The 13,180-nt window shown below is 41.7% G+C and overlaps 17 non-coding genes across 17 annotated transcripts; all 17 read right to left on the bottom strand.

The window, feature by feature from the left end:
* Positions 1-1,961: 1,961 nt before the first annotated feature.
* On the bottom strand, positions 1,962-2,033 carry trnaq-cug (transfer RNA glutamine (anticodon CUG)). The gene has a single exon. It is a non-coding gene; the product is annotated as a tRNA-Gln (tRNA).
* Positions 2,034-2,397: 364 nt separating this feature from the next.
* trnal-cag (transfer RNA leucine (anticodon CAG)) lies at positions 2,398-2,480 on the bottom strand. The gene has a single exon. It is a non-coding gene; the product is annotated as a tRNA-Leu (tRNA).
* Positions 2,481-3,334: 854 nt separating this feature from the next.
* Positions 3,335-3,406, bottom strand: trnaq-cug (transfer RNA glutamine (anticodon CUG)). Its single transcript has one exon. It is a non-coding gene; the product is annotated as a tRNA-Gln (tRNA).
* A 364-nt stretch (positions 3,407-3,770) lies between these two features.
* trnal-cag (transfer RNA leucine (anticodon CAG)) lies at positions 3,771-3,853 on the bottom strand. The gene has a single exon. It is a non-coding gene; the product is annotated as a tRNA-Leu (tRNA).
* An 856-nt stretch (positions 3,854-4,709) lies between these two features.
* Positions 4,710-4,781, bottom strand: trnaq-cug (transfer RNA glutamine (anticodon CUG)). The gene has a single exon. It is a non-coding gene; the product is annotated as a tRNA-Gln (tRNA).
* Positions 4,782-5,144: 363 nt separating this feature from the next.
* trnal-cag (transfer RNA leucine (anticodon CAG)) lies at positions 5,145-5,227 on the bottom strand. The gene has a single exon. It is a non-coding gene; the product is annotated as a tRNA-Leu (tRNA).
* Positions 5,228-6,083: 856 nt separating this feature from the next.
* Positions 6,084-6,155, bottom strand: trnaq-cug (transfer RNA glutamine (anticodon CUG)). The gene has a single exon. It is a non-coding gene; the product is annotated as a tRNA-Gln (tRNA).
* A 364-nt stretch (positions 6,156-6,519) lies between these two features.
* Positions 6,520-6,602, bottom strand: trnal-cag (transfer RNA leucine (anticodon CAG)). Its single transcript has one exon. It is a non-coding gene; the product is annotated as a tRNA-Leu (tRNA).
* Positions 6,603-7,458: 856 nt separating this feature from the next.
* Positions 7,459-7,530, bottom strand: trnaq-cug (transfer RNA glutamine (anticodon CUG)). The gene has a single exon. It is a non-coding gene; the product is annotated as a tRNA-Gln (tRNA).
* Positions 7,531-7,894: 364 nt separating this feature from the next.
* On the bottom strand, positions 7,895-7,977 carry trnal-cag (transfer RNA leucine (anticodon CAG)). The gene has a single exon. It is a non-coding gene; the product is annotated as a tRNA-Leu (tRNA).
* Positions 7,978-8,829: 852 nt separating this feature from the next.
* On the bottom strand, positions 8,830-8,901 carry trnaq-cug (transfer RNA glutamine (anticodon CUG)). The gene has a single exon. It is a non-coding gene; the product is annotated as a tRNA-Gln (tRNA).
* Positions 8,902-9,265: 364 nt separating this feature from the next.
* trnal-cag (transfer RNA leucine (anticodon CAG)) lies at positions 9,266-9,348 on the bottom strand. Its single transcript has one exon. It is a non-coding gene; the product is annotated as a tRNA-Leu (tRNA).
* Positions 9,349-10,204: 856 nt separating this feature from the next.
* On the bottom strand, positions 10,205-10,276 carry trnaq-cug (transfer RNA glutamine (anticodon CUG)). Its single transcript has one exon. It is a non-coding gene; the product is annotated as a tRNA-Gln (tRNA).
* Positions 10,277-10,636: 360 nt separating this feature from the next.
* On the bottom strand, positions 10,637-10,719 carry trnal-cag (transfer RNA leucine (anticodon CAG)). The gene has a single exon. It is a non-coding gene; the product is annotated as a tRNA-Leu (tRNA).
* Positions 10,720-11,573: 854 nt separating this feature from the next.
* Positions 11,574-11,645, bottom strand: trnaq-cug (transfer RNA glutamine (anticodon CUG)). The gene has a single exon. It is a non-coding gene; the product is annotated as a tRNA-Gln (tRNA).
* Positions 11,646-12,009: 364 nt separating this feature from the next.
* trnal-cag (transfer RNA leucine (anticodon CAG)) lies at positions 12,010-12,092 on the bottom strand. Its single transcript has one exon. It is a non-coding gene; the product is annotated as a tRNA-Leu (tRNA).
* Positions 12,093-12,945: 853 nt separating this feature from the next.
* Positions 12,946-13,017, bottom strand: trnaq-cug (transfer RNA glutamine (anticodon CUG)). Its single transcript has one exon. It is a non-coding gene; the product is annotated as a tRNA-Gln (tRNA).
* Between the last annotated feature and the right edge of the window lie 163 nt (positions 13,018-13,180).

Below are 13,180 nucleotides of genomic sequence, written 5' to 3'. Positions count from 1 at the left end.
TCCTCGAGGAACTCATCTGTGTTTAGTGCCTCAATAACAATTATATTACTGTCACCATATTTGTGTCCCATAGCAATTGAAATGTGAACCAGGAAGATGTGAACTGCTTCCAATTTTCTTTTTGAAAGGCTGTGAATATTGGTTCTTTGGTCTCCTGCTGCGCACAGAAACAATGTCAATACCGTGCAATTTGTTTTCTATTTGCAAGTCCACCTGCGTCTCTGCACAGATCACCTTAACCGCAGTCTATTCTTCTCATCCTTTGCTGACCTTTTAAGAAATGCCTCCAAATTGACTTTGTCACCCGTTTTGAGGGGGAGTGGGTGGGGGGGCCACTTGTACTCCTTGACTCAGAAGTCTTTTTCCATTCTAACAGATGGATTTTGCAGAAGCAAGTATGACAGTCGTGTCTAATGTGTATCAAAGCGTTTTCACATACACAAGATGTGGATCCACGCCCAGAGCAGCCTCTGCATTCAAACCAACAACACCCCCCCATAAGAGAGAAAAGTCTTTTTATCCTAAAGTGCCCTTTGCGGATAACTTTTTTTGGGGGGGGTGGTGTTTCAAGAGAAAGATCTTTCCTAAAACAAAAGCCACTTAATGTGGTGTGTTGTATTCACAGACTGAAGTAGAGATGGAACATCTGATTTATCTGAGATGTTACTAACATACATGAAAGAAGTGTTTTGAAAGATCTTCTACATCTGTTACTGCTAAAAATGGCAAACTCCTGAACCTATGAACTCGCCATATAAACAATTTACACAAACTGCATGCTTCATATTGCTGGATCTGTGAGAGTATTGTTATTATCCTTTTAAAGATAAGATAATTGAGACTTTTTGAAGTGTGGTTTTATGAGGTACTTATCAATATTTTCATCCATTTACCTTGCTGTCAGACACCCTTAATAAGCCGTTATCTTCGCTCTCTTCAAAGAGAACAGACTCCTTTAAAAAAACAACAATACTTTAATTGGCCTGGCACTGCCTTGATTGGTTTGTTTGTGTTATTGTGTGACTTTGGTGTTTTAAAGGGTTAGTTAAATAGAGTAGGAAAATTGATTGTATCCAAGAAGTTAAGGGAGTAATCGTGACGCCACTCATTGCTTTGTGGACTTCAGTTTTGAAGCCTCGAGCTCAGCATTTTGGCCGTCGCCATCTTTTTTTGGAACCTGAGGAGATGTGAGGGTGAGGCACTGAATAAGACATTATCAGGCGACTTAAATTTTACAATTAACTTTCATGAACTGTAAACGCACTGTGAAAGGGTTTAAGTTGTAAGACAAAAACACAGACAACTCCCAGACAATGCCTTTGCCATGCATTCAAGTGCACATGCCTAGTAGATTACAATAAGTAGTTGTTGCAATGATTAGTTTCCAGAGTTGTAAAATCCGGTCTGTGAGTTATCTAAACTGTTGTGCTTTTTTTTTGGCAACCAAAAGCCTTTAAATGCATTCATCATTTCCGCCACCTTGGCGTCTTGAGTCAGAATGAATTGTCGTTGACAAACCAACACAGCCCCTTGTGTTATTTTAAAAGAGAAATGGTTGTACACAACACCAATCCGATGTTGGAAAGCTGTGGGTTGATGGGGTTTCCAAAGCTGGTCGACCTTCCAACAAGCACTTCTGATGGAGTAAACTGGCCTCTTGATGAAGAACACTCGACTCTAACCGCAGGAACCTGAGTACAAATCGCAGTGAAACCTCTTTTTTATGGTGGTTACAAGACAGAATTCAAGTTGTAAAACCATCATTAAAGTCGAAACCATTGAACTCCCTGTCAATACTCACTCAGGAGAAGATCAAGAGACTCCTCAGTTGTTTCCGGTCTCACTTGTACCTGAAGCAAGATGCAACCGCCAACGCACTGTTGTCGGTTTAAGGCCTGTTTCCTGTCATGCTCCTTTCAGTGAGAGTTTGCATTGTTTGACCTTTGCTCTTGCTTAAAATCAGGTTCCACTGAGATTTGAACTCAGATCACTGGATTCAGAGTCCAGAGTGCTAACCATTACACCATGGAACCACTACCAATACCAGTGACAAAGAAGCTAACAATGACAAAGCAACCGCTAAAGGGTAACTCAAGAATTTTACTAACGTCAGCAGAGGATTTGGGAGGATTACAGAGGATTTGGGATAAGGCAAGTAAAGAAATTCTTTTGAAAGACTTCCTACAAACAATTACTGTAGCGACAAACGTGTATGCCAATTGTATACAGGCACATGGTAAGATTACACTGGTTGATAATGTAGGGGCTAACAAATGCTGCTGTTGCAATAGTAGTTCAGTATTTTATCAAATGCCTGCTCCCTAACATACAAGGCATTGCTGACTTTATTTTCCCAATATCATGTTACAGGCAACGGTACCAGCCAAAAACAGCTGCTGTCAGAAGTGGGATTCGAACCCACGCCTCCAGTGGAGACTGCGACCTGAACGCAGCGCCTTAGACCGCTCGGCCATCCTGACAGAATAAAACCTAAGTTTAGTGGAAATTTCCATAAATATCATGAGGTACTACATTAAATGGGTCATGAGATAGTTCATTCTTTGTATACTATGCCATGATATATCATATCTCAACTTTGGCCGCAATGCAGCGTCTTCCCTTCAGGCAATGCCTTTGCCATGCATTCAAGTGCACATGCCTAGTAGATTACTTTGTCACATTAAGGCCATATTTCTAATGTTTACATCGGGATTGTAGGATTTGACCAAACAATAAGTAGTTGTTGCAATGATTAGTTTCCAGAGTTGTAAAATCCGGTCTGTGAGTTCTCTAAACTGTTGTGCTTTTTTTGGCAACCAAAAGCCTTTAAATGCATTCATCATTTCCGCCACCTTGGCGTCTTGAGTCAGAATGAATTGTCGTTGACAAACCAACACAGCCCCTTGTGTTATTTTAAAAGAGAAATGGTTGTACACAACACCAATCCGATGTTGGAAAGCTGTGGGTTGATGGGGTTTCCAAAGCTGGTCGACCTTCCAACAAGCACTTCTGATGGAGTAAACTGGCCTCTTGATGAAGAACACTCGACTCTAACCGCAGGAACCTGAGTACAAATCGCAGTGAAACCTCTTTTTTATGGTGGTTACAAGACAGAATTCAAGTTGTAAAACCATCATTAAAGTCGAAACCATTGAACTCCCTGTCAATACTCACTCAGGAGAAGATCAAGAGACTCCTCAGTTGTTTCCGGTCTCACTTGTACCTGAAGCAAGATGCAACCGCCAACGCACTGTTGTCGGTATAAGGCCTGTTTCCTGTCATGCTCCTTTCAGTGAGAGTTTGCATTGTTTGACCTTTGCTCTTGCTTAAAATCAGGTTCCACTGAGATTTGAACTCAGATCACTGGATTCAGAGTCCAGAGTGCTAACCATTACACCATGGAACCACTACCAATACCAGTGACAAAGAAGCTAACAATGACAAAGCAACCGCTAAAGGGTAACTCAAGAATTTTACTAACGTCAGCAGAGGATTTGGGAGGATTACAGAGGATTTGGGATAAGGCAAGTAAAGAAATTCTTTTGAAAGACTTCCTACAAACAATTACTGTAGCGACAAACGTGTATGCCAATTGTATACAGGCACATGGTAAGATTACACTGGTTGATAATGTAGGGGCTAACAAATGCTGCTGTTGCAATAGTAGTTCAGTATTTTATCAAATGCCTGCTCCCTAACATACAAGGCATTGCTGACTTTATTTTCCCAATATCATGTTACAGGCAACGGTACCAGCCAAAAACAGCTGCTGTCAGAAGTGGGATTCGAACCCACGCCTCCAGTGGAGACTGCGACCTGAACGCAGCGCCTTAGACCGCTCGGCCATCCTGACAGAATAAAACCTAAGTTTAGTGGAAATTTCCATAAATATCATGAGGTACTACATTAAATGGGTCATGAGATAGTTCATTCTTTGTATACTATGCCATGATATATCATATCTCAACTTTGGCCGCAATGCAGCGTCTTCCCTTCAGGCAATGCCTTTGCCATGCATTCAAGTGCACATGCCTAGTAGATTACTTTGTCACATTAAGGCCATATTTCTAATGTTTACATCGGGATTGTAGGATTTGACCAAACAATAAGTAGTTGTTGCAATGATTAGTTTCCAGAGTTGTAAAATCCGGTCTGTGAGTTATCTAAACTGTTGTGCTTTTTTTTTGGCAACCAAAAGCCTTTAAATGCATTCATCATTTCCGCCACCTTGGCGTCTTGAGTCAGAATGAATTGTCGTTGACAAACCAACACAGCCCCTTGTGTTATTTTAAAAGAGAAATGGTTGTACACAACACCAATCCGATGTTGGAAAGCTGTGGGTTGATGGGGTTTCCAAAGCTGGTCGACCTTCCAACAAGCACTTCTGATGGAGTAAACTGGCCTCTTGATGAAGAACACTCGACTCTAACCGCAGGAACCTGAGTACAAATCGCAGTGAAACCTCTTTTTTATGGTGGTTACAAGACAGAATTCAAGTTGTAAAACCATCATTAAAGTCGAAACCATTGAACTCCCTGTCAATACTCACTCAGGAGAAGATCAAGAGACTCCTCAGTTGTTTCCGGTCTCACTTGTACCTGAAGCAAGATGCAACCGCCAACGCACTGTTGTCGGTATAAGGCCTGTTTCCTGTCATGCTCCTTTCAGTGAGAGTTTGCATTGTTTGACCTTTGCTCTTGCTTAAAATCAGGTTCCACTGAGATTTGAACTCAGATCACTGGATTCAGAGTCCAGAGTGCTAACCATTACACCATGGAACCACTACCAATACCAGTGACAAGAAGCTAACAATGACAAAGCAACCGCTAAAGGGTAACTCAAGAATTTTACTAACGTCAGCAGAGGATTTGGGAGGATTACAGAGGATTTGGGATAAGGCAAGTAAAGAAATTCTTTTGAAAGACTTCCTACAAACAATTACTGTAGCGACAAACGTGTATGCCAATTGTATACAGGCACATGGTAAGATTACACTGGTTGATAATGTAGGGGCTAACAAATGCTGCTGTTGCAATAGTAGTTCAGTATTTTATCAAATGCCTGCTCCCTAACATACAAGGCATTGCTGACTTTATTTTCCCAATATCATGTTACAGGCAACGGTACCAGCCAAAAACAGCTGCTGTCAGAAGTGGGATTCGAACCCACGCCTCCAGTGGAGACTGCGACCTGAACGCAGCGCCTTAGACCGCTCGGCCATCCTGACAGAATAAAACCTAAGTTTAGTGGAAATTTCCATAAATATCATGAGGTACTACATTAAATGGGTCATGAGATAGTTCATTCTTTGTATACTATGCCATGATATATCATATCTCAACTTTGGCCGCAATGCAGCGTCTTCCCTTCAGGCAATGCCTTTGCCATGCATTCAAGTGCACATGCCTAGTAGATTACTTTGTCACATTAAGGCCATATTTCTAATGTTTACATCGGGATTGTAGGATTTGACCAAACAATAAGTAGTTGTTGCAATGATTAGTTTCCAGAGTTGTAAAATCCGGTCTGTGAGTTATCTAAACTGTTGTGCTTTTTTTTTGGCAACCAAAAGCCTTTAAATGCATTCATCATTTCCGCCACCTTGGCGTCTTGAGTCAGAATGAATTGTCGTTGACAAACCAACACAGCCCCTTGTGTTATTTTAAAAGAGAAATGGTTGTACACAACACCAATCCGATGTTGGAAAGCTGTGGGTTGATGGGGTTTCCAAAGCTGGTCGACCTTCCAACAAGCACTTCTGATGGAGTAAACTGGCCTCTTGATGAAGAACACTCGACTCTAACCGCAGGAACCTGAGTACAAATCGCAGTGAAACCTCTTTTTTATGGTGGTTACAAGACAGAATTCAAGTTGTAAAACCATCATTAAAGTCGAAACCATTGAACTCCCTGTCAATACTCACTCAGGAGAAGATCAAGAGACTCCTCAGTTGTTTCCGGTCTCACTTGTACCTGAAGCAAGATGCAACCGCCAACGCACTGTTGTCGGTTTAAGGCCTGTTTCCTGTCATGCTCCTTTCAGTGAGAGTTTGCATTGTTTGACCTTTGCTCTTGCTTAAAATCAGGTTCCACTGAGATTTGAACTCAGATCACTGGATTCAGAGTCCAGAGTGCTAACCATTACACCATGGAACCACTACCAATACCAGTGACAAAGAAGCTAACAATGACAAAGCAACCGCTAAAGGGTAACTCAAGAATTTTACTAACGTCAGCAGAGGATTTGGGAGGATTACAGAGGATTTGGGATAAGGCAAGTAAAGAAATTCTTTTGAAAGACTTCCTACAAACAATTACTGTAGCGACAAACGTGTATGCCAATTGTATACAGGCACATGGTAAGATTACACTGGTTGATAATGTAGGGGCTAACAAATGCTGCTGTTGCAATAGTAGTTCAGTATTTTATCAAATGCCTGCTCCCTAACATACAAGGCATTGCTGACTTTATTTTCCCAATATCATGTTACAGGCAACGGTACCAGCCAAAAACAGCTGCTGTCAGAAGTGGGATTCGAACCCACGCCTCCAGTGGAGACTGCGACCTGAACGCAGCGCCTTAGACCGCTCGGCCATCCTGACAGAATAAAACCTAAGTTTAGTGGAAATTTCCATAAATATCATGAGGTACTACATTAAATGGGTCATGAGATAGTTCATTCTTTGTATACTATGCCATGATATATCATATCTCAACTTTGGCCGCAATGCAGCGTCTTCCCTTCAGGCAATGCCTTTGCCATGCATTCAAGTGCACATGCCTAGTAGATTACTTTGTCACATTAAGGCCATATTTCTAATGTTTACATCGGGATTGTAGGATTTGACCAAACAATAAGTAGTTGTTGCAATGATTAGTTTCCAGAGTTGTAAAATCCGGTCTGTGAGTTATCTAAACTGTTGTGCTTTTTTTTTGGCAACCAAAAGCCTTTAAATGCATTCATCATTTCCGCCACCTTGGCGTCTTGAGTCAGAATGAATTGTCGTTGACAAACCAACACAGCCCCTTGTGTTATTTTAAAAGAGAAATGGTTGTACACAACACCAATCCGATGTTGGAAAGCTGTGGGTTGATGGGGTTTCCAAAGCTGGTCGACCTTCCAACAAGCACTTCTGATGGAGTAAACTGGCCTCTTGATGAAGAACACTCGACTCTAACCGCAGGAACCTGAGTACAAATCGCAGTGAAACCTCTTTTTTATGGTGGTTACAAGACAGAATTCAAGTTGTAAAACCATCATTAAAGTCGAAACCATTGAACTCCCTGTCAATACTCACTCAGGAGAAGATCAAGAGACTCCTCAGTTGTTTCCGGTCTCACTTGTACCTGAAGCAAGATGCAACCGCCAACGCACTGTTGTCGGTTTAAGGCCTGTTTCCTGTCATGCTCCTTTCAGTGAGAGTTTGCATTGTTTGACCTTTGCTCTTGCTTAAAATCAGGTTCCACTGAGATTTGAACTCAGATCACTGGATTCAGAGTCCAGAGTGCTAACCATTACACCATGGAACCACTACCAATACCAGTGACAAAGAAGCTAACAATGACAAAGCAACCGCTAAAGGGTAACTCAAGAATTTTACTAACGTCAGCAGAGGATTTGGGAGGATTACAGAGGATTTGGGATAAGGCAAGTAAAGAAATTCTTTTGAAAGACTTCCTACAAACAATTACTGTAGCGACAAACGTGTATGCCAATTGTATACAGGCACATGGTAAGATTACACTGGTTGATAATGTAGGGGCTAACAAATGCTGCTGTTGCAATAGTAGTTCAGTATTTTATCAAATGCCTGCTCCCTAACATACAAGGCATTGCTGACTTTATTTTCCCAATATCATGTTACAGGCAACGGTACCAGCCAAAAACAGCTGCTGTCAGAAGTGGGATTCGAACCCACGCCTCCAGTGGAGACTGCGACCTGAACGCAGCGCCTTAGACCGCTCGGCCATCCTGACAGAATAAAACCTAAGTTTAGTGGAAATTTCCATAAATATCATGAGGTACTACATTAAATGGGTCATGAGATAGTTCATTCTTTGTATACTATGCCATGATATATCATATCTCAACTTTGGCCGCAATGCAGCGTCTTCCCTTCAGGCAATGCCTTTGCCATGCATTCAAGTGCACATGCCTAGTAGATTACTTTGTCACATTAAGGCCATATTTCTAATGTTTACATCGGGATTGTAGGATTTGACCAAACAATAAGTAGTTGTTGCAATGATTAGTTTCCAGAGTTGTAAAATCCGGTCTGTGAGTTATCTAAACTGTTGTGTTTTTTGGCAACCAAAAGCCTTTAAATGCATTCATCATTTCCGCCACCTTGGCGTCTTGAGTCAGAATGAATTGTCGTTGACAAACCAACACAGCCCCTTGTGTTATTTTAAAAGAGAAATGGTTGTACACAACACCAATCCGATGTTGGAAAGCTGTGGGTTGATGGGGTTTCCAAAGCTGGTCGACCTTCCAACAAGCACTTCTGATGGAGTAAACTGGCCTCTTGATGAAGAACACTCGACTCTAACCGCAGGAACCTGAGTACAAATCGCAGTGAAACCTCTTTTTTATGGTGGTTACAAGACAGAATTCAAGTTGTAAAACCATCATTAAAGTCGAAACCATTGAACTCCCTGTCAATACTCACTCAGGAGAAGATCAAGAGACTCCTCAGTTGTTTCCGGTCTCACTTGTACCTGAAGCAAGATGCAACCGCCAACGCACTGTTGTCGGTTTAAGGCCTGTTTCCTGTCATGCTCCTTTCAGTGAGAGTTTGCATTGTTTGACCTTTGCTCTTGCTTAAAATCAGGTTCCACTGAGATTTGAACTCAGATCACTGGATTCAGAGTCCAGAGTGCTAACCATTACACCATGGAACCACTACCAATACCAGTGACAAAGAAGCTAACAATGACAAAGCAACCGCTAAAGGGTAACTCAAGAATTTTACTAACGTCAGCAGAGGATTTGGGAGGATTACAGAGGATTTGGGATAAGGCAAGTAAAGAAATTCTTTTGAAAGACTTCCTACAAACAATTACTGTAGCGACAAACGTGTATGCCAATTGTATACAGGCACATGGTAAGATTACACTGGTTGATAATGTAGGGGCTAACAAATGCTGCTGTTGCAATAGTAGTTCAGTATTTTATCAAATGCCTGCTCCCTAACATACAAGGCATTGCTGACTTTATTTTCCCAATATCATGTTACAGGCAACGGTACCAGCCAAAAACAGCTGCTGTCAGAAGTGGGATTCGAACCCACGCCTCCAGTGGAGACTGCGACCTGAACGCAGCGCCTTAGACCGCTCGGCCATCCTGACAGAATAAAACCTAAGTTTAGTGGAAATTTCCATAAATATCATGAGGTACTACATTAAATGGGTCATGAGATAGTTCATTCTTTGTATACTATGCCATGATATATCATATCTCAACTTTGGCCGCAATGCAGCGTCTTCCCTTCAGGCAATGCCTTTGCCATGCATTCAAGTGCACATGCCTAGTAGATTACTTTGTCACATTAAGGCCATATTTCTAATGTTTACATCGGGATTGTAGGATTTGACCAAACAATAAGTAGTTGTTGCAATGATTAGTTTCCAGAGTTGTAAAATCCGGTCTGTGAGTTATCTAAACTGTTGTGCTTTTTTTTTGGCAACCAAAAGCCTTTAAATGCATTCATCATTTCCGCCACCTTGGCGTCTTGAGTCAGAATGAATTGTCGTTGACAAACCAACACAGCCCCTTGTGTTATTTTAAAAGAGAAATGGTTGTACACAACACCAATCCGATGTTGGAAAGCTGTGGGTTGATGGGGTTTCCAAAGCTGGTCGACCTTCCAACAAGCACTTCTGATGGAGTAAACTGGCCTCTTGATGAAGAACACTCGACTCTAACCGCAGGAACCTGAGTACAAATCGCAGTGAAACCTCTTTTTTATGGTGGTTACAAGACAGAATTCAAGTTGTAAAACCATCATTAAAGTCGAAACCATTGAACTCCCTGTCAATACTCACTCAGGAGAAGATCAAGAGACTCCTCAGTTGTTTCCGGTCTCACTTGTACCTGAAGCAAGATGCAACCGCCAACGCACTGTTGTCGGTTTAAGGCCTGTTTCCTGTCATGCTCCTTTCAGTGAGAGTTTGCATTGTTTGACCTTTGCTCTTGCTTAAAATCAGGTTCCACTGAGATTTGAACTCAGATCACTGGATTCAGAGTCCAGAGTGCTAACCATTACACCATGGAACCACTACCAATACCAGTGACAAAAAAACAATGACAAAGCAACCGCTAAAGGGTAACTCAAGAATTTTACTAACGTCAGCAGAGGATTTGGGAGGATTACAGAGGATTTGGGATAAGGCAAGTAAAGAAATTCTTTTGAAAGACTTCCTACAAACAATTACTGTAGCGACAAACGTGTATGCCAATTGTATACAGGCACATGGTAAGATTACACTGGTTGATAATGTAGGGGCTAACAAATGCTGCTGTTGCAATAGTAGTTCAGTATTTTATCAAATGCCTGCTCCCTAACATACAAGGCATTGCTGACTTTATTTTCCCAATATCATGTTACAGGCAACGGTACCAGCCAAAAACAGCTGCTGTCAGAAGTGGGATTCGAACCCACGCCTCCAGTGGAGACTGCGACCTGAACGCAGCGCCTTAGACCGCTCGGCCATCCTGACAGAATAAAACCTAAGTTTAGTGGAAATTTCCATAAATATCATGAGGTACTACATTAAATGGGTCATGAGATAGTTCATTCTTGTATACTATGCCATGATATATCATATCTCAACTTTGGCCGCAATGCAGCGTCTTCCCTTCAGGCAATGCCTTTGCCATGCATTCAAGTGCACATGCCTAGTAGATTACTTTGTCACATTAAGGCCATATTTCTAATGTTTACATCGGGATTGTAGGATTTGACCAAACAATAAGTAGTTGTTGCAATGATTAGTTTCCAGAGTTGTAAAATCCGGTCTGTGAGTTATCTAAACTGTTGTGCTTTTTTTTTGGCAACCAAAAGCCTTTAAATGCATTCATCATTTCCGCCACCTTGGCGTCTTGAGTCAGAATGAATTGTCGTTGACAAACCAACACAGCCCCTTGTGTTATTTTAAAAGAGAAATGGTTGTACACAACACCAATCCGATGTTGGAAAGCTGTGGGTTGATGGGGTTTCCAAAGCTGGTCGACCTTCCAACAAGCACTTCTGATGGAGTAAACTGGCCTCTTGATGAAGAACACTCGACTCTAACCGCAGAACCTGAGTACAAATCGCAGTGAAACCTCTTTTTTATGGTGGTTACAAGACAGAATTCAAGTTGTAAAACCATCATTAAAGTCGAAACCATTGAACTCCCTGTCAATACTCACTCAGGAGAAGATCAAGAGACTCCTCAGTTGTTTCCGGTCTCACTTGTACCTGAAGCAAGATGCAACCGCCAACGCACTGTTGTCGGTTTAAGGCCTGTTTCCTGTCATGCTCCTTTCAGTGAGAGTTTGCATTGTTTGACCTTTGCTCTTGCTTAAAATCAGGTTCCACTGAGATTTGAACTCAGATCACTGGATTCAGAGTCCAGAGTGCTAACCATTACACCATGGAACCACTACCAATACCAGTGACAAAGAAGCTAACAATGACAAAGCAACCGCTAAAGGGTAACTCAAGAATTTTACTAACGTCAGCAGAGGATTTGGGAGGATTACAGAGGATTTGGGATAAGGCAAGTAAAGAAATTCTTTTGAAAGACTTCCTACAAACAATTACTGTAGCGACAAACGTGTATGCCAATTGTATACAGGCACATGGTAAGATTACACTGGTTGATAATGTAGGGGCTAACAAATGCTGCTGTTGCAATAGTAGTTCAGTATTTTATCAAATGCCTGCTCCCTAACATACAAGGCATTGCTGACTTTATTTTCCCAATATCATGTTACAGGCAACGGTACCAGCCAAAAACAGCTGCTGTCAGAAGTGGGATTCGAACCCACGCCTCCAGTGGAGACTGCGACCTGAACGCAGCGCCTTAGACCGCTCGGCCATCCTGACAGAATAAAACCTAAGTTTAGTGGAAATTTCCATAAATATCATGAGGTACTACATTAAATGGGTCATGAGATAGTTCATTCTTTGTATACTATGCCATGATATATCATATCTCAACTTTGGCCGCAATGCAGCGTCTTCCCTTCAGGCAATGCCTTTGCCATGCATTCAAGTGCACATGCCTAGTAGATTACTTTGTCACATTAAGGCCATATTTCTAATGTTTACATCGGGATTGTAGGATTTGACCAAACAATAAGTAGTTGTTGCAATGATTAGTTTCCAGAGTTGTAAAATCCGGTCTGTGAGTTATCTAAACTGTTGTGCTTTTTTTTTGGCAACCAAAAGCCTTTAAATGCATTCATCATTTCCGCCACCTTGGCGTCTTGAGTCAGAATGAATTGTCGTTGACAAACCAACACAGCCCCTTGTGTTATTTTAAAAGAGAAATGGTTGTACACAACACCAATCCGATGTTGGAAAGCTGTGGGTTGATGGGGTTTCCAAAGCTGGTCGACCTTCCAACAAGCACTTCTGATGGAGTAAACTGGCCTCTTGATGAAGAACACTCGACTCTAACCGCAGGAACCTGAGTACAAATCGCAGTGAAACCTCTTTTTTATGGTGGTTACAAGACAGAATTCAAGTTGTAAAACCATCATTAAAGTCGAAACCATTGAACTCCCTGTCAATACTCACTCAGGAGAAGAAGAGACTCCTCAGTTGTTTCCGGTCTCACTTGTACCTGAAGCAAGATGCAACCGCCAACGCACTGTTGTCGGTATAAGGCCTGTTTCCTGTCATGCTCCTTTCAGTGAGAGTTTGCATTGTTTGACCTTTGCTCTTGCTTAAAATCAGGTTCCACTGAGATTTGAACTCAGATCACTGGATTCAGAGTCCAGAGTGCTAACCATTACACCATGGAACCACTACCAATACCAGTGACAAAGAAGCTAACAATGACAAAGCAACCGCTAAAGGGTAACTCAAGAATTTTACTAACGTCAGCAGAGGATTTGGGAGGATTACAGAGGATTTGGGATAAGGCAAGTAAAGAAATTCTTTTGAAAGACTTCCTACAAACAATTACT

Source organism: Anoplopoma fimbria, chromosome 8 (genome assembly GCF_027596085.1).
Source record: "Anoplopoma fimbria isolate UVic2021 breed Golden Eagle Sablefish chromosome 8, Afim_UVic_2022, whole genome shotgun sequence".
NCBI classification, from domain to species: Eukaryota; Metazoa; Chordata; class Actinopteri; order Perciformes; family Anoplopomatidae; genus Anoplopoma; species Anoplopoma fimbria.
Note: the sequence above shows the minus strand (reverse complement) of the source record. Positions and strands in the feature narration are given on the sequence as shown.